Raw genomic sequence first — 12,706 nt, forward strand, 5'->3', positions numbered from 1 at the left:
AAAGGAAAGTAAACACGACACCAAGTAGTAAAATTACAGTTTTATTGCCAGTGGTGGTTTTATCTTTACAGATCTAGTCTTAATAATGTGCATATTTGGACCAAATCATGAGCTTAAATTCCACTGTACGTCCATATTGCAATGACCGTATAATTAATCAGTGACTTACTCTTCCCTTAAAGGTGTCAGATGAAGTCTCTTTTTGTCCATGTCTCCTCTCTCCGTCAGTGATCATTACAGCTCAAGCATGTGTTTTAAAACTTTATGTCACAGCAGACTTATATGCCTTAATAGGTGCTTAAATCAGATTGTCTTTCATTACACGAAAAACAATATTACTGTCTGCACTTTTCAATGCAGTTCTCTGGCCAGAGGCTGCCGCTGCCCGCCTCACATCTGTATGCATTATGGATCTGTCGGAGGTAATAAACAGGCCCTGCTCTTATTCCTGCTTCCTGCTATCATTATTCGTGCCCCTCAGATGGATTATGGCCCACTGTGCAACATGTAGATGAGTGGCGCTCCTCTGATTGCCTTATGGCCATCAGGCTTTGCATATTTACTGCCCATGAATCACAGGAAACCCACTGCAACATATTCCCGACCTCCTCCCTCCTCCACTTTTTACTCTCCTCTCTGTTTTACACTTTCCCTGTCACTCGGCCTCCCTTATTCGCTACTCTTTCTTTGACTGCTTCCCCCTTCTCTTTCCCTGTGCCTTGATCCTGCTCCATGCATTCCCAGCTGCTTAATTAAAGCATGTATTATTAATACTCCTATATCTTTGTCCATCCTTCTTCCCTGTTCATATGACTGCTACATTAAGTGTAAATTGTTTCGCTGTAATTCCCTTTTAATGTCCCTGTTATAATCAGTGTTTCTGGTGAGCGGAGGCAAGGGAGGGGAGAAAAAAAGGAAGGCGACCACGATCATAAGCTTTTACTGTAACGTACTGTTTGATGTGTGGCTTGCTTGCTACACACCCAGTAATTAGGTCTGTTTTACAAGTCAAATGTATATGGTGCCATTGTGCAAAATATGGGATTAATAAAGGGAAAGTTGTCAGACGGGGCTGGGTTTGGTGTTAGGGTCCTCTCAGGGGAAAGAGCAGTGCCTTTTGTATAACAGCTTCCCATTGTCCTGTGGAGACTGAATGTGAAAGATCTGCCTGATTTGTTACAATCTGAGATACAATTTTGCATTTAGTTAATAAAAATTGTATTAAACACTTTTTCAAAACCCACTATGACCTTAATCAGCATCTACCCATTCCAATAGTTTGGTTTTATTTGCAAAGGTTTTGAGACATGTAGATTTGAAATTTAATATGTTGTGGCCACATGTTAAAACATTTTAAAAAATGTAAAGTGATTTCTTTTTCCAGAACATGCCCAGTCTATTCTATCAGTACCCATGCTGGCAGCGTGCTTAACGGATGCCAGTGATGGATGCAGTTTGATGGATTTCCATTATGTTCATCATGCTGTGAGGGCACTCAACCTTTCGGCCCTGTGAGAGTGGTGAAAGAATCAACTCACTGCAATCAGGTGTGTGAGGCACTGATTGGCTTTGATTAAGCCCAGGTGTGGGGAGTCTTCATATACCCTGAGTCTCCAGTGCCCTGTGCTGACTCATTATCTCACCTTCAGAGGTAGTGAGAGGTTCTCCATGTGGCTTCTCTAGTTGTCGGTGTATCTGCAAACATGAACTCAGAACTTTTGTGTATTTGTGGTCAATTGCCTGTTTCCCAGGGAATCATTTGGGGTGCTGGAGAGTTTGTGTGACTCCAGCCTTTTGGGTAATCAAAGGCCTTCCGGGCAGCCTTTGCCTTTAGCTTCGAGTTTTCTGGGTCTCCTGGACAATTTTGGTTTTGAGTCAGCTGCTTGGCAGCGGTGATTTAGTTAATCATTTTAGTGCTTTATTTCATTAAGGAAGCCTGTAGCGGCTCTATACAGTTTCGTTGTCTTTTTCCTCCCCTTTCCAATCTATCGCTACTGCCCCCCCCCCCCCCCCCCTTTCCTGACATAACATTTGTTGTTTTGGCTGAAATGTCCCAAAATCCTTTGGTTGGATTGCCATTAAATGAAGTACACAAATTCATGTTCCCCTCAGAGGATATAACTGACGGTCTATTAGTTTCATCTCATGCCACTAACCGGTCAGATTTACTTTGTGTTAGTAAAGTGCGAATTAGTAAATTATAGCATGCTAACACACTTAATAAAGATGAATAGAATGTGATTAACTAGTTACCGGCATGTTAGCACTGTCTTTGGGAATATCAATACAAATGGACATGAGCATATAGCACAAAGTAGGGCCTATGTGCCCAACCATAGATTTATAGTTTTTTTATATGTCGTAGGGGTGGGACAAAATAGCGATATCGCAATATATCGTCATCCCAACTGGTGTGATACAGTTATCGTATCTCTGGCGCCAAATATCGATATTTTAATTTAAAAAAACGTCAGCGCTCTGAACAGAGCTCCCTGCCAATTTGACACCCAATTGCAGCAAATAATACATCAAGTCAATGTTCACCTTTTTAGAGGCATTTAATATTCTTCAGTTGATCAGATATCGTAATGTATCATTATGTGATTGTCTTGTAATTGATCAATTATCGCAGAATGGCTGTATAGTGATATTATCGTTATCATTGGTCACGTATTGCGCATCAAATCGTGAGTTTCCCTGCGATTACCACTCCTAATATGTAGTGTTATAAACTGTGGACACCACTTGTTAAAATGTATTAAAAATGTTGCTGCTTTTTAACCTCATCTCTATCTATCCAAGGTAGTGCACAGCCCTGTGAGCCGGAGAACCCTTGATAGAATAACACTCACTGAGGAATTTAGTGCTTAAGGGCCTGATCAGACAGAGTGCGTTTGTTAATCATCAGCCGTCATTAACCAAACCGTTATATTGTAAACTGACAGAAGGTCCACCTCTCCTTTAATCCGACTGGGCAATGAGAAAAAAAGGCCATGATGTTGGGTGCCTTTTTTTCAACTCAAGGCGCACAGAGCGGAAAAAACACGAGGCGCTCTGCAACGCAAAAGCAGCGCACAAAAAGCGTCCCTCTCATTGAACACAACTACAGAAAAGCCGCCCCCAGATGCTAAAATGCGTTCCGTCTGATCGGGCCCTAAATCGACTACATTTACGATCACAATGATTGGATGTCTGCATAAACTGTGGCAAAAATGTGACGACAGAAATTTCAGAACCACTTCAAAACCTCTGCAAGCAAACCAAAAGGGAAAGTGAAGTCAGTGGAAGTGAAAGCTTTATAGTAAACCTGGAGAACAGATCAATCTGAGGTGTCATCAAACCCTACAGAGAGTTTTGGGTTATTAGCTCATGAGATTTCTGTCCCCGGTCAAAGGCACTTTCCTCTTCCTTCTTCGAACCATCATGTCTAATGAAACGCTGGTGATGCTGTGCCATTCATCAGCCGCGGAGCTTTTGGTCCACCATTATTGATTGGAGGAGGCCAATTGGCTGTGAGGGTGCTGTAAACTGGGTGATTTAAACCTTACATTCCTCATTGTCACATGATGGGAGCAGAATGAGATTGTAAGAGTCCAGATGAGCGCGTTGGCAATAAATATAGGGGAGGAAATATAATCTGGCAGACAGACAGCGGCTGTCGATAGAATCGGCGTCTCTGATATCCTCAAAGTGATCATCAGGGCCGGATGATTAGCTGTAGAGTGAGGGACTGTAAAAGAGTGGTGCGGGGACGTTTCCTCCTTGTGTCTGGGCTCCGTCATTGGTGAGACAGATGTTGTGCATGAGTAATGGCACAGCTATCATGTCACACAGAGGCCAGACTGCTCCATGTAGTGAGTAGGTAACAGGGAAAGAGTGTGAGGGCCCGGTAATATCGTAAAACAGTGTTTAAATATTTTAATTTCATTTGTCAGAGGGGCCCCTCCCTCGCACTCCATTACCCTGCCAACCATCCTTCATCAGCTGAATGAGTGCATTATTCATTAGCACTAATTATTTTCACATAACGTCTGCCCCGATATATTTAACCTCCACATTACACCCGGGATAATGGCCTTGTAAAATTGAATTGCGAGAAAGAAGTGGAGTTGGAGAGCTCATTTAAAGAACATAAGAGGGAGGAGGAGGAAAAAAAGAGTGAAGGAGGTGGGTGAGGAGGGGTTTTTGAAGCAGCTGGAGTCGGGGGGGTTGACAGGAAGAGCGTTAAGCACTTTGGGACATGGAGCCCCAGAAGTGACGGGACATTTGTTCCTGTCTCATTTGCATGCTAAGAGAAGAGCCCGGTGGTTCTCGGCCGGGTTGAAGAGGCACCTAAATGCCCCGTGGGTTGAAGGTGCCCTGCAGCCACGGAGTTAAGATTAGCGCTTCCTGACCTGACACATGACCTCGGACATGAATATGAAAACACATGACCCCGGACAGCAGGAGCAGAGAACAGACAGGGGCATCTACGTCTTTACTTTTACTCCTCCTCTGTCTTCTAATTCACTTTTCTCCACTTTTTCTTCCTTCTGCTCTTTCCTTCAGCCTTTTACCTGCAGAAGCTCCACACATGATTAAAATGAGGTTGAATCGCCCGCTCCCGCCGCTGCTTATACTCCCCGCTGAGAAGTACCGACATTTTCCATACAGACAAACTTCAAAACAAACTGAGGAGCAAAGACGCCTTTATTTTCTGCTTTGCTTATTCATGAGGCTGACATTCACCAGCATGCAAAATTTAGACCCAAACAGGGCTTGCTGCTCCACTTGCTTTATCTCGGCTCTCCTCTGGGCAGGAGTTGTGACCCCGTGCCAACAAACAAAACTCTCGCCCACGTGTAGATAAAGTACACACACATACACATGCTGATATAAAAAGTTGCACACACTCACATGCGCTAACTTTCACTCAAAAGTCTAAAAACTCCAAATGTCACATTGTGAAACCTTTTGTCTTTGCAGTGAACCTTGATTAATCAGTTCACTACATAGTATAGATTTTCCAGTTTTCAGTATAACATTTTAACCTGTTATATTTACAATTTTATCACATTATTATTATTATTTAAAAAATGGTTTGAAACAACCTATAATGTAGCTTTAAGTGCATAATAATGAATATTAATGTAGTTCTTTACAGCTATAACTCCTCCTGTGGGCATTCTTAAGTGGAGGAAGATGAATATTAATATTATATAGTAAAACAAAGTTCTAATAATATAGAATACTGCCTAATAGGATAAGTTAATAAATGTTAGTAAAGAGGCACTGGTTTAGCTCAGTGGGTAAAGCAGGCTCCCCATGTATAGAGGCCACAGTCCTGTACGCAGCAACCACGGGTTCAACTTCTGCCCTCGGCCCTTTGCTGCATGTCATCCCCCCACTCTCTTTTCCCAATAATTCCTGTCTATCTAAAGCCTTCCTATCAACAAAGGCAAAAATAGCCACAAAACAATAATCATTCATTCATTTTTAGTCTTTTTTTCCGACCATGTAGACTATGTATTATTTTGAAATATGGCTAAAACTGCAAGATGAAATCTTTGAATCGCCTTTTTTACCTCGAACCAATAGTTTGAAACCCAAAGATGTAACAAAAGAGAAGGCAACAAAACCATATATATTGTTTTTAATGTATTTTGGGGGAGTTTGCCTTTATTGGATGGATGTGGGGAGGAGAGAGTGGGGGATGACATGCATCAAATGATCGGCAGAAGGGAGTCGAGCCTGCGATCAATGCGTTGAGGACTGTAGCCTCTGTATTTGGTGCACCTGCTCTAGCAACTGAGCTAAACTAGCACCCTGAATTTTTTTAATTCATTACCCCTAAAAAATCACTTGAAGAAGCGATTAGATAATTATGAAATAATGAAAATAGTGGAAATGTATTTTGCTCTTTCTCACCAGATTCATCATATTTCATCTCAGCAGCATATTACAGAGTCTCTATCTTTCCCTTTTGACATTAAATAAACACAGTCTTTTGCTTCCTCTCCCTTATTTCCAGAGTAATGTTGCAAACAGTGGCCGCGCTCCTCTCCAGGCTATGTAAGTGTGAGTGTGAGCTTTGGATGCTTGATGCCGGGTAATTGCAGTTCATTTCAACTGGGAAAAAATATCATTCTCACGCCTTTCTGTGTTAGGCCCAGAAGGCAGCGATCTCCATGTGTAAAGTATCTGTCTCTCTGACATTTAGATTTGCCTTTTAAAGATGACATTTTTCAAAAGTGGCATTTCTGCATATGCTTTCTAGAGGCGACAAAGTTATTCTTTTACATCCCAGTCAGAGTGCTCATGTAAGTGTGTAATTCATCCACGCTGCAGTTGTTTGGTTGTTTTGCTTTCCTTGGTTATGTGTGTATTATTTCATGATGCAGTGTCTGATAGTTGTACTTGACTTTGCCTTACCTTTACTCATGGTTGCTTTAATAAAAGCCTCCATACTGCATTTAAAGTCAAAATCACAGGTTAGTCTGTATATGAGTTACCATTTCTTGGCGGTCTCTGGCTGAGGCTGGGAGAGTGCAGGGCTCATCTGCAGAAAACAAAACACAAAGAGAGACATTTATCTTAATTGTGTGATTAATATGAAACATGAGTAATGTAGATGGCAACAGCTTGATAGGTCTGGATGTCAGTGGATAGTTTTGGGGTGTCTGATGGAGGATTAATGGTGCACTGAATGAGCAGCTATCGAGTAGACATGCTCATCTTCGAATGACTCCTTTGACTCACTGGAGATTTCCAATTACTGCTCTCCGGCGCCTCGCTATGAACCTTTATCCATTCTGCAAATGAGCATGCTATCCCTAAATAATTTCCTCAACAAAGATGGTGCCACGCGTTATGAAATATTCAGAACTCAATTTTCCTGCGCTATCAGACTTGGGAAAGATCCATAATTACATGATAATCCACAATGTAATTCATTTTGGGTACTTTTCAGAGCGAAATGTTCAATGTGTTGCTGAAATGGGATGGAGCCTGCTTTGAGGCGTTTTGGATTGTTTTTAGGGGATTATGTCTGATTATGGTAAACTGTTATTTCTCACAAGGCTGATATCTAAGGGTCATTTCAGCAGCTTATACAATGGTGGGATATAGTCGGACTGACTTACAGACAATCGTACGGGACATTAACGAACCGAGAAAATTGAAAACAGTTCTTAGAAAAATAGCCAAACTACCCAAACACATAAACTTTCTCATAAGTGGCTGTAACCATCTGAAAACAGCAGGTTTATGTTGAAAAAACTAACAGCAATACATTACATTGTAATTTCACATTATGCTATAATAATACACGAAACAGTATTATAAACCAAAAGGTGTGCAGCAGTGTTGGATAATGTCTCACTGGCCAGAAATGTAGGGTTAAAGTTCAGTGCAGTACACAAAGAGACATGTGTCAGATGTATTGGCATTTTAAGGTAAACACAAAGGGTCTGTTATGTTTGCCATTTGGCCAAAATGGCCGTTTCCCATCTGTGTGTGCGCACAGTGGTCCACAAATAAGGATAAGTACATTATTGCACATGTATTTACTTTGAATTGTGCACCATTAAAGGTGCTTCACATAGCTGCTGCCGTATACTCTTACAAGTTTATAATGTATAACAAGATTTAGGCAGCACTATCTCACCGTGCAATATTTAAGAAAGTGCCCCATAAAAAAGCCTTCAGCCACTGGCTTTAAAAGCTTTGAAGTTAAATGGAGCCGCTGACATTTTTAGTATTGCGTTATTGTAAGTCAGGCTTTCAACTGCATGTGTGTGTGCAGCCGAGTGTCAAAACAGCTGTCAGTCACCGCGACAGAGCGCTCAGCGAGATGACGTTAATGACGCTCTTGTTAAAATGAGAAGCAGGAGTGATAACAGTGCTGAGCTTAAAGGCCAGAGCTGTCACAGCAGAGGGGAACACAAAGGCTGTACAAGTGAGCCGTGTTGTATCTTTCAAGTGCCAATAAAAGGTAATCATCTCTCCTGACAGTTTTAATGTTTCATAGTTTTACACCAATGAATCAAAGTGGGTTTAATGTGGCTCTTTGTTTTGGTGCTGATTGGCAAAAAGTGTCAAAATGAAAACACATTTTCACAAAATGATCTAAATTATTTTAAAATATGTGATACAAAATTGTGTTTGGAAAGTATAAACCCCCCTTAACTTAAATAGAGACAAGTGTCAGGGGGCTTCATTTATACTATTATACCTGTAGGTGGAAAGTCAAGATTTTGGGGAGTCAGCATCTTTGCCAAACCTACAACATAAAGACAGAAGAACCCTCCTTCAGGTGGCTGCACACTGCCCAGACAAATGACGACCAACTCCAACCAACATCAACTGTCGGGTCAGTGTGCGCCGACAGTCTGTGTTTGTCGGATGGAGTTGTTCGAGGTTGACATCTCCAGTCAGGTTTGGTGGAGTCGTGGAAAGTCGAACCAATGCGCGCCTTTTCCCAACAAACATTCTGAGAGTGCGTTCCCTTGACAACTAGCCTATACTGGTGTGCGAAACATCAGTATGCACGACTTTCTTTTTCTAATGTCGGTTAACTATCTGTCCGTTCAGTACTCACTTTAGTTTAGGTTTTATAAACTCTGTCCTGTCAGCTGATGTCCGGGCAGTGTGCAGCCGCCTTTACAGTACAGTTAAATGAAAAAATGTCTGAAAAGAGAGTTGTAAGTTGTAAATCTACCGAGCAAAGCTGCTTTCCCACTGGTCATGAATCACCCGCTAACACACAGCTTTTTTGCTTAATGGAAAAGGTTACAATCGGCATTCAGACACGGGTCAAATGACTCTGCAGTAGACCCGATAATTATCGCCTTTCCAGCGTGATGCTATGCTCCGTCTGTAACTTCTGCGACTCCTCGTCATCTCAGCTACAAATTCCGCCCGTCTCCGTCCAAACAGCGCTCATACATCATTCAAAATTTGTCTGCATCGAGTTTGATACACAGACTGAATGAGTAATAGATACAATAAAGACCTAACCACTGTAACATCTTCACTGTTTACAAATCCTATTTCGGGCGCGTTTGTGATGGTGACGCAGCAGAAAGAGACTGAAAGGAGTATACTTCACTGGCAATGGGAACAGAGACAATTGGCATTTCTAAGTGGGTCTTCCCAGGTCTGAAAAACCTGTGTCAACATGTGCTAATTTAGGTGGGAAAGGGGTATAAATGTGCAAGAAGGAGACCAAGAGACCTATGGCAACTCTCAAGGAGGTACAAGGTTGATGGGGTTGGATAGATTGTGCATACAACAGTTGCTTACGCCAGTTGGCTGGTTGGGCACATCACCAGTTGCAGCATTATGTGATTGGGACAGTTCGCCAAAAGTCTTGTGGAAGATTCGAGAGTTACTCTGCATATCATCAAAAAGATACCATCACCAATGTAAAGCATTGTGGTGGCGGCATCATGCCACCTTGAGAACCAAAGGCCAATAGTGACTCTCTTTTAGCTCAGTCTTTGGTCCCTACCAACTCCTGATGGAAACATCAGGATCTTCAGCTACTAAATCATCAACTTTGTCTTGGTGCTTATCAGGCTATTTACAGTTGTTTTTTACAGCTTCATCGCCCAAACTGAAGGCGTGTTGTGGTTAAAACAATGCTACAACAATGCTATCTCAGCTAAGTAAACCAGAAGGGAGCTGCAGATTCAGGTTGTAATTCTCTATGGGTCACTAAGGGTGACACTTACACATTGTCAAATGGCTTGTCAATTGTCAATTAATACATAATTATAAAAACGTTGGCTTTAAAAAAATGTCAATCCCCGTGAGTGGCTGCTTCGTCAGGGACTAGGTCTCTATCCAACTGAGAATATGTGGCCTGACTTAATATGGGCTTTTTAGTCATGCACCTACATGCAACCTGAATGAGCTTGTGTAGTTTTACAAAGAAGAATAGTAATAGTAAAGACTGTAATGTTGTGACGTGCAAAGCAGACTTAGGCCTATTCATACAGTCTCAAGGTCTGTCTATCTGTCTGTCTGTCTGTCTGTCTGTCTGTCTGTCTATCTGTCTGTCTATCTATAGAAAGATTAGGCCAGTTTTCAAAGTACTGCACACCTCAGTCTGTTTTAACAACATCAGTCAGTTCCCCTCTGAAAAAAGACATTTTTGTCAGCGTAATCAAACCCTGATGTCCCTCATTTTCTCGACACCACTCTGTGATGAATTCCCATCTGCAAAGTATTTCCGAATACTTTGCCCAAGGAGGTGTAATTTAAATAATATCAGTCACCGTGCTGCTGCCAGAATAAGAATTATGTCCGCACTAATATCTCATGTGACACGCAGCAGAGGAAAGACTTTCGTCCTGAATAACAAAAATGCAATAATTCACTGAACGTTATTATCAACCTAATTATAATGGGAAATATAGTCGAGGCCTTTTTCCTGCTTGTATTCAGAACAAATTAGCAAAATGATCCGTTATGTTCGGGATGGTTGACTATCAGTCACTTAAAGACCACAACAGAGATGTGCAAAGGTTTGAATTACACGAGAAAATGAGGCCACAAACTCAAAGATTCCTTCTCCCCTGGTTTCATTTAAAGGTCACATGAACCATATACATATTAAACATTCATATCAAATTTACCATAGTATGCAAACTAACCACACACCAAGAGTCATCCCATTTTCCCAGTGACATATTTTCATAATTATATCACTATAACAAATTTAATGAGAGCAATCAGCAGTGAACATTTTTGCCTCCGAGGAAGCAGAGGTCCCAGTCAGTCACAGACGCACTTCTTGGTCATTCTCTATTAATTTGCAGAGTGTGTTCTCACAGGTCTTGGCAGTGTGGCTCCCCAATGACTCCTACCTCCTAGCCTGCTGCACGAGGGGGGCCCTAATTAGACTCTCATGTGTATTTAATGGAGTCGCTGCCTTTGGTCCTGTGAGAGGGCGCCTGATGCTACAACCTCTGTACGAACGTCCCGACACACATGGGAGTCAGAGTGGAGGGGAACTCGGGTTTAAGGCTTCAAATGTTCCAGTGTGTGTGTGTGTGTGTGTGTGTGTGGCAGGGCCCAAACCTGAAGCCAAACTGCAGCAGTCTATTGTTGTCTGTAATTTTTCTGGCTCTCTCCATGCTTTCAGTCCAGGCCATCTTGACTCTGTTAAGTACACAGAAGCAAACATTGTCACCGTCACTCTTTACACATCATCCACAGCCTGTAATTGTTTTTGTTTGTGGAAATCGGCTTTACTATATACATTTTTTGGGTCCACCAGACCCCACTGCTGTATTTTCACATTTTCTAAAAGACATAAATCCTATTACACTCGTAAAAAAATCCATTGTATCTAACAGTGTGTTAGTAGGAGTCGCTGTGACCCCAAACAAAAGTATTGCATCATAATTTTTTCACTTTTTTGCAGTAGCATAGATGTTATTAGTTTTAAATCATGTTTTTAGTAGTTATGGTAGTTACGGTAATTGGAATACTTTTAGAGTTATTATTTAATATAAGAATGAAAAAGCAGATCAAGGTGACATAACAATGTTAAGTATGTTTTTGAACTGTGAAAGAGGGCCTGGGACCCGTGACAACATTTCTCACTCTTTTCCGCATCGACTTGTACATCTGCATAGAAATCTTATTTATTAATGCAGATCATACTATATTATGGACAATCTATAAAATTAAACAGAAATGCATCTTTGAAGAATAACTCTCCTATTTGCTCCGGATTATCTACAAGGGAAACATTTCATGGTGAAGCTTGCTAATCATCAGGTCAATGGGAATATTGATTCTGCAAGGAGAAGTTGCCTTTAAGTATTTGATAGTTTCTTAAAATCATTTTGCAATTTTCACCTCTATTGGAGATCTATTAATAGAGACAGACGGGAAACAAGGGGAAAAAGAGGGATATGCAACAACTTCCCTTCACTAGAATTGATAATGCAATAGAGATAGGCGTTCTATGGTGGGCCTATGTCTCTTATGTATCTGACCTCCAGGACACCTCTTTGCAATTTACCTCCATTGTTTTGGTGGAGGGCTGAAACCTCAAAGATGCACATCCCATAACTTGGACAACTAAAACCAAAACTATTTGCATGGATAAATGTTTGATGCTAATTGAGTGATAATAATTATGTTTTGTGTTCGGGGCTAACTAAACCTTTAACTTAAATGCACAGAGAAAGATTTACTTGTATGTGCGACATATCTCGCACAGACACACTCTGCAGCACCATCACAGTATAGTTTTGATTCTGTACATAGGCGAGCTGCTTAAATCTCACCCATTTGAATGTTTTCACTTTCAGAGCGGTAATGAGGACCGACATCTGGACCAATCTCACAATACAGGGCTGTGATAAATATGACCCCCGTGGTAAGCCCTTGCCCCCAACCCCACCAGGACACATAAAGCAGGAGCACAGCCCCTGTTAAAGGGCTGCACAGGAACATAAATCGCTCGTGGCGCTTCTTTAACTGTCCAATTTGCATGGCCCCTACACAAAGAGGCTAACGATGTTTTACAAGACAAACATGCTGGAATAGGTCGACAAAAACACAAACATTCATGCAGGTAAATGAAAAGGTGGAGCTTGTTTTTGTGTACAGAACACTGTAGGCATCTGTGTACACATGAATAGAACCTAAGCCTGTCTAATGAGACTAAACTACAAACACAAATTGTGGGGGGAAAAATGACAGAAGG

The sequence above is a fragment of the Semicossyphus pulcher genome, unplaced genomic scaffold (genome assembly GCF_022749685.1).
Source record: "Semicossyphus pulcher isolate SPU_LCO1_2020_fin unplaced genomic scaffold, fSemPul1.0.p SCAF_1, whole genome shotgun sequence".
NCBI lineage: Eukaryota > Metazoa > Chordata > Actinopteri > Labriformes > Labridae > Semicossyphus > Semicossyphus pulcher.